Raw genomic sequence first — 23,427 nt, 5'->3', positions numbered from 1 at the left:
GTTAAAGGCATGCAAACCTCCCATAGAGAAAGAGTCTATATTTCTGCATGCACAGCAATAATTCTTGGCTTCTGTTTCATCTAAAACCTGTGGGTTATTTACTTACTCTTGATTCATGTCTTGAAAACTCTGAGAAGAAACATGCAGCTCTCCTGATCCCTTTCTGAGGTGACTCCAAACTTCCTTTCCTCAAAATTGTCCCACTTTGTATTTGACTCTGCTTTATCTTGTGGAAGAGACAGAATGTACAGTTCTCAAAGAGGGATGCTTCCTACTGGGTTGGCATACAGTGCAGGGTTATGGAGGACAACTCGTCTCTCTGGAACATTCCATCTCCAACATCCCTTCCTATTGATTGAGATTTGTCTGAAGTGATTTTAAAAAGAATAATTTGTATTTAGTGTATGTTTGTGCTCACATGTGCACATTTAAACACACATTCATAGCATCTGTATAGAGGTCAGAGGACAACTTGAAGGTATCAGTTCTCTCCTTCCACCATGAGGGTTCCAAGAATTACACTCCAATTCTCAGACTTGGTGACAGGCCCCTTTCCTTACCCATGGAGCCATCTCTATTTGCCAGTCAAAAGATCTGTGAATTCCCTTTTCCTTTCCTATCACCAAAAATGTCAGAAAGGCTAAATTCACCACATGGGAAGGAAAAAAAAGTTGGTTCTGCATCAATACCAATTATTATCAATTACTACGTACATGGTGTATTGTTATAATTGTCTTATGTCTAGATTTTAATAACTTATGATTATAACCTTTAGAAAGAAAGGGATAGCTATGTCTATCAACCTTTCCTTTCTATTTATCATCTATCTCTATATCTATCAATAGATCAATAGATAGATAGGTTAATAGGTAGGTAGGTAGATAGATAGATAGATAGATAGATAGATATCAGCAAATGGCAGATTTCCAAGGGAGCATGTCTCTGTGAACCTTTCTATTTCATTAGTTTTCTGAAGTTGTACTGCATCTCACAATGTGGTTTTCAAAAAGAAGACATCACTAAAAAAAATAATCACTTTCTGATATCTAATTTGGGAAACGTGCTGAATTTTTTTTTCTTGTTGAGAGATGATCCCATTTTAAGTCTTAAAGTTTTTAGTCTAACCAACTGCTCCAAAGAGCCATTCAGCCAGCATCAAATGAAGAATGCCTTTTTATGCTTTTAATAATGCCTTTTCATCTAAAAAATCTAACAAAAGGAGAAAGAAAAAACAAAGATGCAAACAAACAAAAGAACTGAAACACAACAGCTTTAGTTTTTCACTTTGGAAGTTTGTGCATACTTTTGTAGAAATTAGTGTGCTCTAAAAAGCAATGACTTTATCAGTGTCTCTAAGTAGCTTGGTTTACAAGATGGACTTAGAGACTGATGGTTCTTACACAGTCTAAGTAGAGGGTAATCATATATTCTTAGGAAAATGATAACTGCTTCAAGGAAATTTTTATTTGAATGTGCCATGGTACTGACCTTTAAAATACAGACCTGAATATTCTTTATCAGCAAATTAGCCATTATTATATTCTTATAAAATTCCAAATAATTGTCTGTACCTAGAAAAAGAGAAAAATAATCACATCAAATTTTTCCTTTATTGGCATGAAAGTGGAAAAGAGATATATTGGGGTCCCAAGGTGAGTTGTAGGGGAAAGGTAGGTATTATCAAGATATCTTATGATATGTATGAAATTTTCAAAGAATAAATAAAAATATTATTCAAAATTTTTGCCTTTATTGTATTTTTATTCAATATTCCTGCTCACTATCATTCAGTGAAAGAATTCAGGTACTATGTCTAAGGAGAACCATATAACATTTTGAAAAAGAAACAATTGAAATGAAGTAATAGAAAAAATATACATATGCCTATATATGTGAATATATGGTTGTTTTATGTACCTTTCGGTTCTAAAATAAATATTCACTAAAACATTAAATAATCATGCAGATTATTTCTACTGAATTATATGACTCCTATATCAGAAAAGTGAATTCAGAAATTATAATAGTCATTGACTTGAATAAGCTCACCCTACCTTACGTGAGCCATCAAGAATAAAAGTAAGCAGCCCATTCACACATACAGCAAAATGTAGACCTTCCTTAGTCATCAAGCATTCCAATGATAGACATTCCATAAGGCTTGTTTTCCTTAGAAAATAAATGGGTTCCAATGGTGTTGAGAGACGGTTAAGAACCCTGCCTGCTCTGGCACAGGACCTGAGTTCAGCAGGTCCCAGCACCCACACAGCAGCTTAAAACCATCCCTGATTCCAGCTGCAGGTGATCTTACACCTTCTTCTGGCCTCCAAGGACACTGCACACATGCTCTGACCAGACATACATGCAGGTCAAATACCCACACATATGACATATACTCATTTTCATGAAAATCAAAAGTTAAATTTAATAAACACAAATACTCAGTGTAACTTCTACACAGTGTTTTAGTCCCAGCAATGGTTCCATGTGAGGAAGTTTGGAGTTAGCGCAGATACCTCAGGGGACAGAAATTGTGTCCAACTCTCACTTCATGAACTTTCTTTTCTTGATAATTATTTGAAAAATCACTCCTAATGATGTGGCAAGTCTGTGAACAGGATATGAACTGCTTCCTGTCTCCGTACTTTTCTTTTTATATTTTCTTTTTGTTACTCAAGCAACCCTAACTCCCCTAACTTAGACCCATCTGAATGAAGTAAGACAGGCCTCAACATGAAAGGAAATCATGGTTTCTGTCGCTTACGACACTGACTTGAATGAAATTTCTAGATAAATAACTAGAATATGAAAGAGCCAGTATGGATGACCATGATTCCTACATCAGGGACATCTGAAAACACTGTTTGTCCTCCATGGCCAAGTTGACCTCTGTCCTTCATTCTGGTCACTCCAGACAGAAGAATCCCTCCCCTTCCCCGTCCTCCCTCTTCCCCTCTCCTCCCCCTTCCCCTCTCCTCCCCCTTCCCCTCTCCTCTCCCTTCCCCTCTCCTCTCCCTTCCCCTCTCCTTCCCCTTCCCCTCTCCTTCCCCTTCCCCTCTCTTCCCCCTTCCCCTCTCCTTCCCCTTCCCCTCTCCTTCCCCTTCCCCTCTCCTCTCCCTTCCCCTCTCCTCCCCCTTCCCCTCTCTTCCCCCTTCCCCTCTCCTCCCCCTTCCCCTCTCCTTCCCCTTCCCCTCTCTTCCCTCTTCCCCTCTCCTTCCCCTTCCCCTCTCCTCCCCCTTCCCCTCTCCTCCCCCTTCCCCTCTCTTCCCTCTTCCCCTCTCCTTCCCCTTCCCCTCTCCTTCCCCTTCCCCTCTCTCCCCCCCTTCCCCTTTCCTCCCCCACCCTCTCCTTTCCCTCCCCCTGCTGCTTTCCAGAAACCTGACAACAGTAGGTCCTGCTGCTAGTAAGTGGTGTGAGCAGGAATTTAAACATTCTGGAAGCTTCTAGTTCCTGTCTCACTAGAAGCCATGGACACAACCCAAGTCTCCAGTTTCTTTTCATGTACCCCACTTTTGTCTTCCTTCTTTCAAAAAATTAAATGAATTGCAAGCCAGCCTACGCATTTTTTAAAAACTGAGAATTGGCTTGTTCCTACACATTCCCTCTCTTCTTGTCCTCAGATGTTAGCATCATCCTTCGTGTTTCAAATGCTCCAGTGCTGTGCTCCTCTCCATTTATTTACAACCCATTACGACGGCAAACATTTGGAAGCAAATCCAATGTAAACATTGGAAGGATTCCTAGTTCTAATCGAGATGTATTGACTTAGTTTTTGTAAGCTTGAGGCATGTATTTGGCCATTTTTATTTCCCCCTTTTTTTTCCTGAAGACTGAATCATAATTTCACACATAATAAAAATAAAAGGAGAAGAAAAGAATCTTTTAAAGCAAGGAAAGTCAAACTTAAAATAAAATGAAGTCCTAAAGGGAGGTCTAAGATCACATCACGCCCCAACTTTGTCCATTTTGGATGGCTTTGGGGTCCTGTGATTATAACCAAGAGCAGAGAATTTAGAAAATTCTGTGGAATAGATGCTTCTGCCTAGGAAATAATTTCCTGCGTATATGTCCTCCCCTTAGTGTCTTTAAACACTTTACCAATAGATGTGCAACATATTAGGGAGGCTATCATTGTGATCTCCAGTTCACAATGAGCTATTGTTGCAAGATAAACCCACCAGAGAACACACAGACACCCTTAAAACCAAAAGGAAAGTCTTTATTACCAGCCAACAGCTGCTCGGGGAACTTGCCCAAATCATGCAACCCTGATCCCCAAAGTTCCTTGTCTCTTATTCGCAAAACCCACATCCTGGTTGACACACTTCCGTTAACAAGAAACAGAACTACATGAGCCAAAAATCAAGGCTAGTACATTTAGGGACTTTCCTGGATCCTGGAACTATGGACCAGGTCCATGATGTACTAGACCTTTGTTCCCATTTGGCAGGTGTTGAGGCCTATGTGCTGGGTTTGAAGGTCAGAATGGTGCTTTTGACATGGCATTCCCATGGTGTAGGGAGGATGGGACTGGACCTGCCTTGGCTGAATCTATTAGGCTGAACTGACTCCCTAAGGGAAACCTTGCCTTGGAGGAGGTAGGAATGGGCAGTGGATTGGGGAGGGGGGGTGAAAGGAGGGAGGATGGGGAAATTTGTGGTTGATATGTGAAATTCAGTTAATTATAAAATAAAAATATTAAAAAAAAACCCATGGCATTAGCTGTGTTAAGGTCTGAGGGCCTCTTACATTTCCCCCTGGTTCTAAGAGTCAAATCATGGACTCATCATGAAGCAGGTCACTTCAGCACCTAATGGAGTTCGCTCTCTGTTTAACACAGTTAAGAAGACAGCTGAGCAGGCAAGGTCCTATAGTGAGGGCTGGGAGCAAAAGGATTAATGGTCCAACCATGACTGTAAGGAGAGTAGTCAACCAAAGGGACCAGGAAAACAAGAACTGACAGTTCTTAGACTCTTAGCATCTCCAGTCTCTTTTCTGAAGGTTATTTCTGAGCATTGAAATTCCAGAGGCAGAGAAGTTGGAGGTCATAGGCTATATCGAGCAATGCTCTTCTTACTCACGGTGTGATAGACTACATCACATGGCAAGAGACCAAGCATAGGAGAAACCAGAGACCACTGGACCACTATTGCACTGCCTGACCCACCTCCATGATTACAGAACACCATTCAAGAGAGGAGTCTTTGTGACTTCATAGCCCTCCTTAAGCTTCATCTTCCCACATAGTTACCCTGAGGACTCAAACTCCACTGCATGAACTTGAGTGACACATTCACACCATAGCAGGGGTATTGGCTTCTCTCTAAAGGAAACAAGCAGCTCTGTTGTTTCGTCTTCTCCCATCTCTCATTAGGCGTTCTTGAGGAAATGCACACTGTTCCTAATATTAGAAGGGTCTGGCCAAGGGCTGACTGAGGTGGTTCTGTGAAGGCCTCAGGACCAGGACTAGGTTTGGCAGCTTTGATGATAAAATGATAGTGAACAAGATAAGAGCACTTTGAATATTTCCATTTGCAGCTTGATTGGCACACAGAAGAAACATTGTTTACTAGAATAAGTGATGTGCATTTGCTAACCCATTGGTCACATGTCTTTAGCAAGTGCTCGTGGGCCCTTTAAGCCCCAGGAATCTCCAGAAACCAGAGAGGAACCGGATTTAGTTGGTTTGATGTGTGTGACTAGAGGTCACTAGAGGAGTTCCTGTCCCAAGGGTTATCACCTCCATGCTTCCACGGCCACGTGTGGTAAACCACACCTGTCCCCTGCAAGAGAGTGACAGTAAGTTGTGTGTGCAGGGCACACAGCTAAGTGCACGTGACGTGCACTCTCAGAGGAGCTCACTCCTCCACAGCCTCTACCTTCCCTGGAACACAGGCCTCTTTGTTTCCAACATTCTGTCTTCCACCTCTCTCCCCACCCAGGGACGCACAGAGCAGTCCCGGCAGTCTGAAGGGATCACACAAGGCGAGAAAGTGGGATTGGTGCTCAAGCTAAGCCAGCCTCGGCTTCCTCATTCCATTTGTAACCTGTGCATGCCCCACACAGTGTGTTGGGCAAACACGATGCTTAGCTAAATTAAGCCGACCAGTCAAGCAAATCCTATACAGTCTCCAACAGTAAAGAGAGAAGCGCCTTTCAGCCCCACCTCATTAGCCAGGCAGCAGCTGAGGAGCCAGGTAAAGGGTAGACTTGACAATTGCTCAATAGCCCCACTGACCTGAATTGCACTTTGGGCACATGAATCATCCTGGCATCAGCCAGCCAATTATTCAGTGGCAACTATTCAGTATTCGTAGTTGTCTAGATGATTGACGATATTACTTTGAATATGTAAAATAAAAATCTATTTTAGTAAAGTAAGAATTTCAACAAAAATATAAACTGTAAAAATAATTAAAAATAAAAGAGTCGAGCGGTGGTGGTGCACACCTTTAATCCCAGCACTCGGGAGGCAGAGGAAGGTGGATCTCTGTGAGTTCGAGGCCAGCCTGGGCTACAAAGTGAGTTCCAGGAAAGGCACAAAGCTTCACAGAGAAAACCAGTCTCAAAAAAAAGAAAACAAAAAAAAGTAAAAGAATTTTTAAATAAAATGCATTGAATACTTTTCTTTCAATCAATTCCCACCCCACACCCTCAATTCAGAGAAAAAAAAATGTCATGTCCCTGATTGTATTCTCTTGCAAAGCATCTATTTAAATGGCTCATGGACCAGTTCCTAAAGCAAGGCCCTGGAGCAAGAGCCTTCACCTGGGTGGGCCAATCCTGGTCTGTAGCTTTCATCTCTGGGAGAATGTTGCAGAATTTCTAGTTCTGACAGCAGATTGGCTAGTTCCGTTTGTCTTTCTCATCTCCTCTGTAGACCTGCCACATTTTGTAGAGGATGGAAAATACGAAGCTCACATTCTTCTGGATGGTTTGGAGCCCCAGGCCCAGAGCCCACATGTGCCACTGTGGGTGAACTGCAGAGTTCAAAGCTTCGGTCCTCCTAATTGTTATCAAATGGTCCTTTCTGAGGAGGGAGTGTGAGAAACGCCAGGAAGTGTGATAAATGGCTCTTAGTTGGCCCAGGGATCCGCACACCAAACCTAACTCCACAGATGCTTCAAAAGCAAGCTTGTTATTCAGAGACAGTGAAACATTCAGCTATTGGGGCAAACTGTGACCAAAAAGGTTCCAGAAATCTCACAGAACAGTGGTCTCAGTGCTGATGACTGTGGCTGCTCTGTAGCTCACTCAGACCCCTGATGACTCAAGGAGCATGAACAGACAGCCTCCCAAACTGGAAGAAGGTGTTTTGCCTTGAGCCTTGGATAAACACTCAGGCCACCTATGTTTGTATTTTGTTCCCTCCTAGTACCTCAGTAGGTAAAGAACACTCTTCTACCCGCCACTTCTCCCATTCAACTTCACATCCAAGGGATGCTGGCTTGAGACTGTGAGGGTCTGTTACTGCTTCAGCAGCTACCACAGGTTATTGATTGCTTATACAGCCAAGTTACAAGCCAGCTCTCCTAACCATGCCTTCAATTCCTCAGCAACAAGGGCACACAACAAAGTGGACAGCAAACCAGAACTAGTGGCTTTCTAGAAAGGCCCCCAAACAACAGCAGGGACCGAGTCAGGGGGTAGTATCCAAAACTCTCACACACCATTGAACAAAACCATAATCTTTGCTTTTTCATAGTGTGGTCATTAGTGTTTCAGTTTGTGTTGAACTGAGACACAAGACTCCATTTGGAGAAAAACTCTAGATGATACTAGTATCTGAGTAACAAAAAACAGACAAACAAACAATAAAAAAAAAACAAGAGAGAGAAACAAAAAGTTTTAACTTCTTTCTGAACTTTGTTTAGCATCCAACCTCTCCCTGCCCTCCACACTTGACCCACTGCAACAGAGACAACAAAGAAACTTGGGATTGTTCAGAATGTTCTGTGGCTCTTGAATCATTGTTTCATGCTCACTACTGCAAAGCCCTGCCATCAGAACCAAGGCAGAGTTCCAACAAGTCTGGGCATTGGGCACTCTGCTAGGTCCTGGGATCAGAAGTAAAATTATAGCTGCCTACAGAGTGTGCCACTCCTGCGTTGGTTAGCCTAAAACAACTTCAGCATCTTTCTCACCTTGCTTTTTACTATCCCCAATGCACTAACACCCCCCAACACACACACACACACACACACACACACACACACACACACACACACACACACACACACACACACACACACGCTAGCCTTTCCTGTTATCGAAGACCCTGGTTTCATTATCACCTTTTATGATCTGCTTTCTGCTGTGAAGAACATCTCTCAGCTTGACTTTGACTTATCAACTGACTAGTGAGTTCATCCTTCTACATTTCCTTCAGAGCAGAGAAGCCTGGCCTAGCTATTGTAGCCCGAAAACTGAGGGGTGTGCAGGGGGCATGTGGAGCCCTGACAGAATGGCATCTATTGGCCTGCATTAGCAAGAAGGAGTCCAGAGCTCCTCTGAAGGTAGAAGAGACAACATCCCTGCACACCAGGAGAGACCAGGGACTCCAATTCTCCCCTGTTCTGTGAAGACAACCCTTCCAACAGCCAGGAAGGACTGCTTGGGGACCTGGAGTGCCAGCATTATTCCTATGAGGAGTATGTATCCTCAGAGGACCAGCTGTTTCGGCATTTTGACAAAGGTTCTAAACCGCCCCCGTCTCCCCTAGACTGCTGCGTCTTTCACAGCTGTTCTCTCTAATGTTGCCCTTTCTAGGCTCTTTCCTGTTCCATCTTTGCAGGTTTACCACCGGCACACTGCTTAGCCCCTCCTTCGCGCCGGTGTGTTCAGGGAAGGCTTGGCTAGCTGCCCCTCGGGTTCTCCAGGATATGAGACAGTGAACAGGGCAACGGCGTCTCTTTCCCTTCCCTCCTACCCAGTTAAGATACACAGTAATGAATGAGCAGCCAGATTTATTGGACTCATCTGATTATTTTAGGATTTTCAGTATAAAAAGAATCTAGTCCAGGCTGTTTATTGATGAAATTCAGATCCAAAAATTCTGGAAAGATTTTGTAAGTATGGAACTAGCCATTGGAGAGAGAGGGCAGTTCTCTGACTGCCTTCCATTGAATACAGTCTGCTTGGAAATATTTGCCAGTTGTACATGCGTGCATGCATGTGATTGCTGCTCATATTGCCCTTAAGGTTTTTCTTATGAGAGTAAAGTCTCAGAATTATTCATGATCGTGTTGGAAATATTATCAATACACCCATCCCTTTTCTTTCCCTTTGAATTTGGCTTGCAAAAAACTGAATATGAAAATCCTGGCCTTGAAGACATCCTAGGAGCAGCTCTGCAGGGCTTGCCTCCTCTCATAGGAGTGTCGGATATCACATGAGAGGAACACTGTGGTGACCTTTAATGTTTCTCTTTAATGGGGTGGAGGGTGGGAGGGATTTCAGAGAAGGATGCTTGGAGTGGGTAGCTCCCACTGAGAGCACTGAACTTGTAAGCCTGGCAGTCCTTCAAGTTAGGAGACTCAATTGTCTTGACTACAAAATAACCTTATATTTATTTATTGCCAAGTGTTCTATATAAGAAATAGACTGGGGACCTGCTCTACAGTCTGCTGCTCAAAGAAACCTTTAATGAGGGTTTCCTGGTCCACTTGTCTCTCCCAGGACTTCAGAATGTCTGCAGTCACACAAGGTTAAGATAATGACCATCAGACCATTCCATTCCTCACATTTCTGCTCAGAGAGAAATGAGAATGTGATTCCCTGCTGTGCAGACATCCTTTTTTATTAATACTGGATGAACAAGAATGTGAGCACGTTTGGCTGCAGAGAAAATGGACAGAATTGCAAATGCACAGCGTTGAAACTCAGGGTCTGAGACCAGGCTTTCAAAGTAGAAATGAGGGGAAAGGGGGAAAAATTACAGAGATTCACAGAAGCCGAAATGAAGCAGGCTGGCATATTAAAACTGCCACAGGATGCCAGTGAGGTCTGGGAGTTCATGGTTGGCTCTAGAGGAAAGAGACAGTGTCAGAAATGGGGACCACTTCAAGCTTCAAGGTGCTGCATTTAGTTTGAGCTCATTCTATTCATCTGAAGGTATAACACTTTCTGCTTCTGCAAACATTTGGCAATGAGCCCCCTCCCTGTATCCTGTTCCACACATATTTTCATGTGTTGAAGGCCAGCTACTAGGTAATTGTCTCATTTTAGCCTAATTTATGTATGTCTTTGTATTTCTGGTCTACACATTTTGAGGTCAAAGACAGTGGCACACTTTTCCTCATTCCTTACACGTGGCAGCATGGATGCCACTGCACTGTATAATCTAAGGAAACCATCCCCAGGAACTTTCTGGTATTCCTGGAGTCACAGCTATGGTTTTGGTAGGCACCGAGTGAGCACTTGTTAATTTGAAGCCATCAAGGGTTCTAGGGCAATCTAAAAATTGTAGAATTGCTTAAGTGGCCTGGGAAAAAAAGAAAACTCTTTACCTTAGTTACAGTGATGATGCTGTTGAATAAATGCTCTTTGGATTTTAAAATATCAAGGAAAGGTACATATATTCCTACTTTGGGCTGCAGAGCTGTCCTCACATGAATTCTTGTACTTTAACTTCACAGCCAGATGTGCAAATGCCAACCACTCCAGCAGGGTAGCAGCTGCCCAAGAGGAGTTCACAAATTTTCATGAGAAAGAGCCTCTGAGCCAGCTTCTACATCACCTGCCCTGAGATCTGTTTTGGATTCTGGGAGAATTGAATACAATGAAGATTCAATGAACCAAATGCTCAGTCCGGACGGACACAGGAACTTAGAGGTTTCCAACTAAGAGAGTTCAGTCCGGTTTTCATCCAAATGTCCCGGGGAGTGCCAGAAGTTTCATTTCATCAGTGGAAAATGAGATGAATCCCTCTCTGGATCCATAAAAATGCACAGTTCTCATTAAGTAGTATTAACCATGTTCTCTTTGAGCAGATGGCTGGGGTGAAAACTGCAAATGCCTGTCTCCAACTACAGAAAATCAGTGACAAAATCATCAATGGCCATTGGTTTACTAGGCAGACAGCAGTAAGTTCAAAGTGGACCATCTAATTAGAAGAAGGTGCTGTAATCAAGGGTCCACATTCAGAAAGGTTGAGAGAGAAAAGGGACCATCTGATGGAGAATGGGTCCTGACTCCTGATTTGCAAAGCCCTGACCACCCTTGGCTCAGCTTGACTTCTTGAGGCTAAAAAAAAAAAAAATGACAATTATACATTAGCAATGCTGATTGGCTTTGAGGAAAGGTTTCTGAAAAGAAACAAATGCACAGAAATCAATTAAATCCTTAAGCAAGACTTGGTTCCCACCGGTCAGCTCCCTGGACATTATCCTTCCGGACCATCTCCTTTGTCATTTGTCTGTTTTCTCTTTGTTCCATTTCCTTTCCCACTTTCTCTCTTATCTCTTTATTTTAGTCTCCCTTTTTGTCATACGCTTCTTAGAATTAAGATTTTCATCTTCAATGCCGCATTTTCAAGAATCTGTTGAATTTTTTAAATACAATAAGCTGATTTGCAGTCAGGGACTGCCTACAGGCGCGGGACATACTTTGAATTGTGCTCGAATTCCACTGGTGTGAATGGAGACAGGCAGGAGGCTGGGCTTTGTAGACTTCTGGCAGTGCAAGGATAAGAAACAAAATAAAGAAAGACCCTCCATGAGCAGTGTGATCTGGGAAGATGAGACAGAGACGCTGGGATCTGAGTGACTGTGAAATACCCCTAATGAACTCTCCAGCTCGGCTCTTCCTCTGCACTCCCTTCCAGAGCAGGGGAGACTACAAAGCGAACCATCAGGCTTGAAAGAGCAGCTAGTGGGAGGGAGGAAGACAAAGTCCCGGGCTGGAGGGAGACTCTGCATTAGTGATAAGCCGCCAGTCCCACAGGCGGGACGCTTCTTCCCCTCCTGCGGAAAGCATTTTCTTAAACACACTGTCTTCCTTCGCTGGTGTCCCTCATTAACTTCTGTTTTGCTAATGTGTTTGCTGGAAATAAGCAGAATGGGTTTTCTATTTATCTGCATGTTGTGTAAACAGCTACTGCAAGCCAGTGAGGCGAACAGCAGGGTTGTATTTGAAGAGTGTTGGAGTTATAGGGAATCTGGCAAACACTCATAGATCACAATCAGGGGCTTACAAAAGATGGGAGTCCGGGGGAATCTGGAGCTGAAATACATAAGGTGTGAACACACATGGATCTATTTTGTCTTCCTGTTAATTCATTCTCCCCTCCCCCACTCCTCTGTGTGTGTGTGTGTGTGTGTGTGTGTGTATGTGTGTGTGTGTGTGTGTGTGTGTGTGTGTGTGTGTGTGTGTGTGTTATTTCCTCTCTGAAAGTGCTTAGGCAAAGATAAAAGATAACTGAATTAAGTAATTGGATCAGTTCAGGAGGAAACTACTTAAACCAAATATTAAATTTCAAAACAGAAAACAAAGAAGAATACACCATCATGATCAGGCCCACAACAATGAAACCCACCCAGCGTTTCCCTGGGCTGCTTCTCTTTTAAGAGTTGCATCCCTGACACTTGGAATACACCTTTTCAAATGTAAATTTCAACATCAGGAGTGATTGATTCAGACCAACATTGCCTGAGCAGCCCGTCTACAGTTCCTATGGGGGGCTGTACTGTACAATGAGATCCCTCTGTGCACAGAACAGACCTGGACTGGGAACCAGACTGAGCCACTTGCTGGAGATAATACGCAATTGCTTGAGTTCCTGTATCAGAAATCAAGGGTCTGATGGGGGAGAACTGATGGAAATCACAGGCACAAAGCACTTTTATTTTTCTAGTAAATACACACAAAAGTACAGTAATTTAGAAAATGGGTTCTCTTCATAATTGAATCTACTACACAGTAAAAACTCTCGATTCTCAACATTCAACACTGCAGTTTTTAAAATCCCCCAGTCTCTTAGACAAATCTATGACTTGTGAGTGTTTTGTAGCATTTATCAGTACTGGCACATCTAGCAAGTCATGTCATCTGTCTAATGCATTTTGCCATGTGCTAAATGACAATAGGCATCATAGTCTGCTTCTATACTGTAAGCATGAAGTAGTATTATGTATGTAAAGACTTAGTGCATGCAGCACCTGGCATGATGCAAACAGCCAACACCCATTCTCTACGTTCTGCATAATCTTGCAAAACCTTTCATTAGTAAGGAACCTGGCTGTTAGAAATAAAATAACACTAACATCTTTTTTGAATTATTTAAAAGAAATTTAAATTGGAGCAATTGAAGATTTACAAAAAACTTGCAGACATCACAATGTCTATGCTTGGTCTAGATCTCCCAGTTAGCATCTAATATAATTGCCATACATCCGTGTAATGAGTCTGTCTCTGTACTGCCAGTTCCCAAATAATGACATGGAGACTTCTTATTAATTATTAAAGTTTGGCCTTATCTTAGGCTTGTCCCACTCCTCTCATAACTTAACCCATTTATATTAATCTACATCTTGCCTTGTGCCTTTTTACCTTTCTTTCATTCTATATGTCCGACTCCCTCCATGTCTTGTTGGTGTGTCCTGCACACCTAGGTTCTTCTACTCCTTCCTTTCTCTCTGTGTGGATCACATGGTTGCATTGTGCACTTTACGCAGCCATGCAAAGCCACGGGGTCCTGGTCACACAAGATGTTTTGACCCGGAAATGGCTATTTTGACCCAAGACTGGCTATTTTGACCCAGAACTGGCTAGGCGGAAGTGTCTAGGTCCGCCGGGCTTGTGCAATCATGCCCAACTGTGGGGGCATGTTGTGAATCTATCACTCACCACACACACACATACACACACAGGCAGGCAGGCAGACAGACAGACAGATAGACACACACACACATGCACACACACACACACACAGAGTCAGAGAGAGAGGGCAAACAGATTGAGTTCTGTTCATCCTTTAGGACTCTGTTCAACATTTTGCTTCTCATGAAGTGTCTCCACTTCTTGAGCTCACTCTCAATATAATAATAAGCTTGCCATTTTATTATCTCATAAAACACCATCTCTCAAGGGGACAGTGTTTCTTAGCTCCTAACATTATCTCTAGCACCCTGCAAATGTAGTTATCAAAAGAAAGATTAACCAAAAAGAGGTACACAATTTTTATTTGGATCTACATGCACATAGGTTCAAAGAAATAAGAGTAAGTTTGGGTTTTGAGAAATGCTAAGCATGGGGAAATGAAAGAACAGATGTTAGAAAACTACAAGAGGAAAAAAAACTATTTAGTAAAGACTAGTTTGAGCCAACAGGGTTCTGGCAGAGAGCCCTTGTCTTCGATGGTAAGAGTCACTGTCCTTTCCGTGGGACAGTGGGTAAAGAACTAGGCAGTCACCTGTCTGGGGGGGGGGGGCGGGTTATGTACTGCTTTGTTGCAGATAAAGGAAAGGGCCAGGACTGCTCCTGCCCCTATTGATTCTCAGATTCCTCCAGCTCAGAATTATCTTCATTACAAATGGCATATTCTGGATGGCAAATCTTAATACCCTTCAATACTCTGCTCTTGACATTGGTAGCATTTCTCACAAAGTTTGCAAATCTGTGTGGTGACAGGTTTCCCTGCACAACTGTATTCTCTCTGAATAGAAGAACCTTGTCTATTACTCAACCTTTGTCCACAGTATCTACCACACTTCCTGTGCCCTTATATTTAATAGCATAAATCTTATGAGCAAATTAGATGGCATTTATCCCAGGAATGATTTTTGATACATTATAGAAAATAGTCATTATCATGGATGTTTTAGAACAGAGATAATACAAGTAAATTGCTGATGGCATATACATTTAACAAGATATTTAATAAATTATGAGTACCTTTACATGTACAAATACAATTCACCCAGAATTTCGATAGAGTAATCTCATTTCTTAAGAGAAGAAACAAAGCGAGATTTCAAGGGATGTGAATTAGACAGACAACAAAATGTTTGAGAGAACAAGGTCCAGCCCTCAAGGCTCAATGGCCTCTCTCCTGAGGCATCAAAAGTGCTTCCCAGAGTGTGTGGCTCGTCCGTTTACTTTTTCTAGTCCCTGGTACTAGTTTAACTGCAGTGTTATAAAAACACTGTACAAGTTCACGCTAGAAGTCAGCATTTCCGTTAGACTCAATTACCCAACCTCACATGGATGGAGGGCACATTAGAGTGACTGTCATTAGAAATGGCTGCATTTAAGTCATACCCTTGGCATGCACAGGCTGAACAGCCCTTCCATGAAATTCTTCAGACCAGAAATGTTTTGGATATGGACTACTTTTCAGATTTTTGAAAAGCAGTCTATACATAAGGAGATATTTCAGAGATAGGACCAAAGTTTGGAGGCAAAAACCCATTTATACACACAACTGAAGTAGTATATGATGTCTTTTTTTTTTTTTTTTTTGAATTTATTTTAATTTATTTTGCAATACAATTCAGTTCTACATATCGGTCACGGATTCCCTTGTTCTCCCCCCCTCCCGTCCCCCTCACCTTCCCCCCAATGCCCCCCCCCCCATTCCCATCTCCTCCAGGGCAAAGCCTTCCCCACAGACTGAGGTCAACCTGGTAGACTCAGTCCAGGTAGGTCTAGTCCCCTCCTCCCAGGCCGAGCCAAATAATCCTGCATAGGCCCCAGGTTTCAAACAGCCAACTCATGCAATGAGCACAAGATCTGGTCCCACTGCCTGGATGCCTCCCAAACAGATCAAGCCAATCAACTGTCTCACCCATTCGGAGGGCCTGATCCAGTGTGGACCCCTCAGCCATTGGTTCATAGTTCATGTGTTTCCATTCATTTGGCTATTTGTCCCTGTGCTTTATCCAACCTTGGTCTCAACAATTCTCACTCATATAAACCCTCCTCATTCTCGTTAATTGGACTCCCAGAGATCCACCCAGGGCCTAGTCATGGATCTCTGCATCCAGATCCCTCAGTAGTTGGATGAGGTTTCTAGCATGACAGTTAGGGTGTTTGGCCATCCCATCACCAGAGTAGGTCAGTTCGGGCTGTCTCTCGACCATTGCAAGCAGTCTGTTGTGTGGGTATCTTTGTGGATTTCTCATAGCAGGATACTAGACATGAAACAAGGATGAATTGTCTGCTACTCACATCACCAGGGAGGCTACCCGGAAAACAGGACCCCAAGAAAGACACAGGGATCGCCCAATGACAGAGAAATGGAATGAGATCTACATGAACAGCCTGGACATGAGTGGGGGTAATGAAAGGCGAGGGTCGAGGGAAAGAGAGCTTGGGGGAGCGGGAGATCCCAGCTGGATCAGCAACAGAGAGGGAGAACAAGGAATAGGAGACCATGGTAAATGAAGACCACATGAGAACAGGAAGAAGCAAAGTGCTAGAGTATATGATGTCTTTAATAAGCATATATACGAGGCGGTTTCACAAGACAGAGTTTTATGTCATCATGCCAGGATTGAAAAGTTTCCAATGTGGGCTCATTTTGGATTTCAGAGTTCATAAACAGTTCAACCTATTCTTACAAGAACTGGCACACTTGTCATCTCTTCACATTTACCTGAATTTCATTCTAAACCCCACCTCTTTTTCCAGCTGATATACAGTTCTGTCCCACTCCTCAACAGAAATCCTTTTTGCTTGCTGCTGTGGAGAAATATAGTGTCTCTGTAAAATGGGTTCTCTACACCATCCTTTATTGGCCCTCACAAATGCCCTAGCGTTAATGAGAGCCTTGGGTAGGAGAACTCTGCTTTTTCTGGGCTGCAGAGAGACTGGGAGCCTCTGTTGAACAGGACACAATGGCTTGTTTGGAGATGGCTCATCTCCCTGGGGAGCTGTCCAGGAAGGACAAGCTTTCCCTGCCTCCCAGGATCCACCCCAGCCCCCCCAACCCCCACCCCCCCCCCACCCCCCGCCGCCCCAAGCACACACTTTGCCCAGCTGCTGGAGACTCTCTCTTTTCTATTTCCTCAGGGGCATGCCTCCTCTGCTCTCAATTTCTTGGCCACACAAATATCAGTGCAATGAGTTTGAGCGTTTACGAAAAGGAAACATTGGCATCTGCTTTTTACGGTTTCCGCTCTGAAGGAGAAAATATCCTCAAAGTAATGAAGTAATAAGGAATTAGCAAACTTGGAAACAGAGGAAGGAAGTCACCTGTGGAGCAAGCATGTGTTTAGCATGATACCTTCCTGCTGGACTGTGAACCTCTTGGTGGCACTAAATGCGTCTTTTCAGTTTTGATATCACATGTGATAGCAGCTGATATAGTCCTCTCACATAATAAACCTCTTACGAAAAGAAGGATGAAAAGAGTCAAGAGAAAGAGGGAAGGGAGAAGGAAGGATAACAATGGGGAGAAGACAACGAATATAATTACACATATCAATGAAACAGGCATGCCTTGCGTGCAAAAAGTATGGTAATTAATACTGATAGTTTTACTATTTGTAACCTGAAAATGCACTGTAGTCTTAGGGTCACAAAAACTAGAAATAAATCATTTAAATGTCTGTAAGTAGCTTAAAAATGTAGCAGATGATAAGACTGGCTATAGAAGATGCCAAGTTCTGAAGAGATGCTTCTAAGGCAGACAGACTTTTCCATCTTGACCCCCAGAACCAAGTCCATGATGACTGTGTTATGAAGTGAACCTGACCCATGGTGTTTTACCAGGAGACCAAGATGCAGCCATTTGAGAAGAGATATGTCCAGTCAGTCAGAATTTCTCTCAATATTGAAGAAGGTAAGGAGGTAATGAGATGGAGTGGTCACCGGGGTGAGAACTAAGCCAATGCTCGTGGATCTGAAGGAAATGGAAAGTGAAAAGCAGAAATTAGAGTCCAACACTGACCCTAAACCCAGCATCTAAAGAGTGAGGAAATAGAAAATGGAGAGAAAAAAAGTCACTAGATGCAGGGTGGGAGAGGTAAATTGGGAATTATTTTAAGACATAGAAGAAGAAGGAGGAGAAAGAGGAGGAGGAGGAGGAGAAAGAGAAGAAGGAAAAGAAGAAGAAGAAGAAGAAGAAGAAGAAGAAGAAGAAGAAGAAGAAGGAGAAGAAGAAAGGAAGGAAAGAGGGGGGAAGGAGGGGCACTCATGCACACATATGGCCGGGGAGAGTGACAGAACGTGAGGATGGCCTCTGGAGTGCCTCCTCTTGTGACATTTCACAGTCCTGGTATATGCTCCCTTATTACCAATTCCTGTTTGGGTGAGCTACCTCCTTTGGGCTCTTCTACTCCTTCAGCTAAGCTGTGGATTGAAACAAGGGGAGAAGGTGTGAAGGAAGCCAAGCCAGCATTTCTTCTGCCCTCCTCGGAAGGGAGGGCAGCTGGTCCTCAGCCAGGAGTCCTCTGTGCCAGTCCTTACTAGGGATCCTCTGCACTGGTCCTCACCAGGGGTCTTCTGTACAGCCAATGCTTGGGGCAACCTGTGCAATTTTAAAATACACTGAGTTCTGGGGATTATGGCAAGTTTAAAGTCAGCAAACGTGCAGTAGGATCCAAACCTGCCGATTTTAAATTTTCATTTTCATTTTTTTTTTTTTTTGATAAAGCTACAGGGATCATTAGGCGCGGTCAAGAGTTAGAACATACAGCAACACATTATATAGGGAGCAGTCACAGGCAACATTAGCCTTCACAATGGGTCTGTCTTTCAGTCTGGTTTTGTTTCTTCTCTCTATTGTGTGAGCCTAGAAACAAAAAGGCCCTCACTTTTTCTTCCAGATTAAAACATACATCATGACGACATGAATTGTTTGGGTGTAAAACAGCACAATTGATGAACCAATAATTTTTAGTCATTTGTTCTACTCAGTAAACCTTCCTATTTTCTTCTTTGGTAAATGCTTTTGATCCTTGTTTTGTTTTACTCCATCTACAATGCCTTAGGAATTGAGCTTGCAGTTTACCTCCTGGGGGGATGACACACATGCAGACACAGTGACAAGACAAAGTGGCAGACCTTCCCAGCATCTGCATGAGGCACCCTAGAGTTCCTGGACCGAGGCTACAGAGTAAGGAGCAGTAAGGAGCGCTGGGAAGGTGGCTGAGTTCAAGACTGCTTGGTTTGTTGACGTGACTCTTGATATGCTTTTTAACGTTCTATTTAAGCTTTCTTCCCTTCCCCAAACTGCTGTCCTCGGGTTTGAATACTTGTCCAATTTTCTCCATTTTCAAGTGCCGTTCCAGCAAGTCCATTGTCAACATTTGTGTTTCTAGTCACCAGCATTCCGGTGACAGGTGACAAGGGACAATAAGATGGCTCTGTCATTCACACCCAGTCCGGATGGGGCAAATGGAGGCCCTTGACACTTAGATGGTAGGGTATGCCCAGAAACAGATGATAGACATAGTGTCCTGACTAGACGTGGTAAATATTACCGACTGCTGAGAAATTGTGAGGCAATTGGCACAGCAAAGAAGTGCGCTTTGCATTTCCTGCAGTAACCTTTTTATTTATTTAACCCAGCTCATTAATAAAGATCTTCCCTCCGTTTTCCTCGTGCACAAACACTCCAAACCACAAGCTCACATTTTGACAGCTAATTTTGCAGGATATAATTTTCTCGCTTAACCCAAGAGAGAAAAGAGACGGATGATTGAGATTAATCATTTGTAAAATTATAATTCTGTCACAGATAATAATTTGCAAGATCTTTCCCTTTTCTGAAATCCCCAGAATGCACCATAAATTGTCACACTTTGTAACAAAACGTGTAACACATTAGGGGCCTCCTAATAAAGCCAGTCTGCTAGAAAAACAAACCAATTGCCTTATAATTGGCATGTCCCCCACCCACATGACTGCATTCCTGTTAAGGAACGTGAGCCTTGAGTAAAGGAAAACCTAAAAATTATTATTCAGGGGTGGTTACCCCCATTTGATTACCATCTGAGTCACAACATACAGTGTTTCTTTACCCCATGGAAGATTGTTAGAACACACAATTGTGTATCCAGAAGGCAAATTGAGCCCTTGTGGAAGAGTGAGCAAATTCAAAAAATTTTAATTAACTTTCAATTAAAAAGGACCATCACAGTGAACATGTTAAAAGTGACTTTTGGAGAATTGTTACAAGAACTCAAGAGAGACAGGACTTGCTGGGATATTAGAATTCTTGGTAAACTTTGCCTCCTCTCTAAGTCCATCTCAGAGGTATTTAAAACTGTTTCGGCAACAAGGGGAAAGAGAAGAGAAGGATTCCATGTGAGGTTGCCAAAGAGTAAAAGGGCAATGCGGCTCTCTGTGTGCCCTGACCTGTATTCACCCCAACTTATTTGGGCAGCATCTCAATGATTATGTTTCTGACCCATGTCTACATAGGCCAAGAAGTGTTAGTTCCGCTGTGTCTACATGTATAGACTGCACAGGACTCAGATCCACTCTGGAATATGCTCTGGTGACCCTAGCAAGAGAGAAAGAAGCCAAAATATTCCTGTCCTAATTCTTACTTAATATAACTATGATAGTAAATAATATATTCTGCATTTCACAATAACTAAGTAAATATGAAATGCCTCAACATTAAAAATATGACAGGTAGAAAGCAAGGTGACAGGCATGTTAATTGTCTTATTAATCATGCCACAATCTATACATGATCAAAGAAAATGTTATATACTCATAAATGTCATTATCATTTGTCAATCAAGCATCAAGTTGTATAGCCCACAAATATAATTCTTATTTGTCAATCAAAAATAAAATAAACATGTACAGAGAACATCAAAAAGCTAGAAGACAGGCTGGAGAAACGGTGTAGCATAAGAGCACCAGTTGCTCTGGCAGAGGACTTGGGCTCAGTTCCCAGCACCCATATTGGGCTGTTCACAACAGCCTGTAACTCCAGCTCTAGGCTATCTGATGCCCTCTCTGGCTTCTGGGGCACTTGCATACACATGATGCACATACAGCTCATGCACATATATACACAAAATAAATAAATAAAACTTTTAAAGAACTAGGAGAAAGGTTTTGAACGTATTATTCTTCTTTTAGACAGGATTTCACTTGGTAGTTCTGGTTGGTCTGGAACTCACTATGGAGGCCAGGCTGGCTTTGAACACATAAAGATTATCCTATTTTGCATCCCACGTGCTGGAAACAAAGGTGTGTGCCATCACACCTGGCCAGATTTTGAAAGTTGAAGGAAGAAATATGAAAAATGAATGTTTTGAGAGATATTTTAACTTGATAGTAATATATAATGGTATCCTATAAATGTATAATTTTTTGTTTTGTATTAGTTAAAATAAATTTAAAATAGAAGACAGTAGTTAAATGCCATAATGAAATTCACTATTATATTAACCATTTTATTCATTTCAACTTTAAAGAAGTACATAAGAACTATAGTTAGCAAATAGGTAAATAAATAATTGGTGCTATTTTTATGAGTGTCTATACACAGAATTTTTTAAAGTAATCATTACTGAAAGGCCTACTTCCCAAAATTTGGCTACTCTCACCAATCCCATATTACCACTTTGGTTTAAGCCACTGCCATCCTTCTGCCATTCTTTCTTTGAGACAAGGTCTTCTATGTAGCCCAGGCTGACCTAACTCATGATTCTCCCACCTCAGCCCCTGAAATCCTGGTGTGAGCATATCATACCCAGCAATGCACCATGTTCTCTTCCCCAGATGACTGTGGTGGGTGCCAACAGTTCTTGCCACCGTGCTCTTGCCTTCTTTCTGTTATTCTCAACCGAGCAACAGAGCAATCAACTTAAAGCGAAAGCTCCAATATCTCATGCTTCACTCTAGGCAATGGCTGCCTACCAGCTCCACTTAAGGGTTCCAGGTGTGTGGTAAATATGGACTCTAGGCCACTGGCATCTCTTTTATGTATTTTCCCATCTCTCTTCCTGTCAAATGTACCCCTCTACTCCCCATGCCCAGGCAATATCTGGTGTAGGCCCACTCTGATCTTGGACTTTGAGAGCATTCTGGGAAAAGGCTGTTTGCCAGTGGATTTGCTTTATGAGGCAGCATAGGAGGAGTAGGTAGAGAGCAAGAAGGCTTCTTTCCCTGCTGAAATCAGGAGAAGGATATAAAATGAAGAAAAGAGCCCACAGATGCATCCTATTTGGATTGTATGTTTGACATAAAATAGAACCAAAACACAAAATAATCTCTTAATGTCTCATAAAGACAAGTCAACCCACTATCGTAAAAACATAGTCTCCTGATTACCTCAAGGGAAGAAACACTTCCCTAAATCATGGATAGGTTCATGTAGGCCCAACAAGGAAGGTGAGCCACAATGCAAGCAGGAGTTTTGTTCTGAGCTTGGACATTCACCAGCAGTCCAGGAGAGGCAAAAACTTTACAACACTAGGATTGGCATGCCTGCACATTAAAATGGATGGTTTACATTTATGAGAACATCCATAGTCTCATTTGAATGTGGTTTACACAAAGCTTCAAACATTCATGAAGGATTTCATGAGTACCTGATGCAGGCTTGATATAGAAATGTATAGTATAGAAATGATAGGATTAAAGGGTAGATTATTGAATCTACTTATAAAGAGCAACAACTTGTGTAAAATGTTTTACATTGCCATATATTTCAGTTTATTACAAATTTAAAGTTAATTTTGTTATACTGTATGTATATTTCTACTCTTGTTTAAGGTATTATGTTTGTATAGCTCATTTGAAATTGTATTGTATAATTAAGAAATACAGGTCAATAATTAGTCATCTATGATAGCCACACTTATAGTCATGTTAGTTAAGTTTTCTAGGAATATATAGATATATTTCAATTAGATAGGTGATCTTCAAACACTTCAAAGACCTACAGAATATGGCATTTAATGTTTTAAAAACTTAGACTTTTCTGGACAGTGAGATTATGTCTGCTCCTGGCAGCACCCCTTTACTTTAAAGAGAAAGATGGGCATCAAAGACACTCTATATGGAGTTTATCTTCTTCTTGGCATGAAACAGACATTTGGGCAAGAAACTGCTCTTGTCTGGACTGCTTGACAGGAAATTATACAAACTAGACATGCAGGACCCATAGGAAGGTGACCACTGAACTTTGCAAGGTGAGATGGTCCTTCAGGTTCCTGCTTTGCAGAAGAAACTGCCAGACATTCTACAGGACACAGAGAGAAGCAACTGAAAGACTCTAGGCCTGTAGGCTGAAGAAGGATGCCCAATGTTACAGAGGAACTTTGGATGACTGTTCAGGCAGGCGGCTGTCTCTGTCATTTCTAGAATTTTGGAAGTTGCTTACAATGCATTTTCTGTTTACTTAGGCAATATTATATCCTTCTGGGGTCTTTGATGTAGTTGAAGACTAGATAGTTATAATTATAATTTTCCTTAGTCATAATAAAAGATAAATTATATATGAAGTTTTAGACTCTC

This window comes from Peromyscus californicus, unplaced genomic scaffold (genome assembly GCF_007827085.1).
Source record: "Peromyscus californicus insignis strain IS unplaced genomic scaffold, ASM782708v3 Scaffold_7__1_contigs__length_154581171, whole genome shotgun sequence".
In the NCBI taxonomy this organism is placed as follows: Eukaryota; Metazoa; Chordata; class Mammalia; order Rodentia; family Cricetidae; genus Peromyscus; species Peromyscus californicus.
This window is presented reverse-complemented; position numbering follows the sequence as displayed.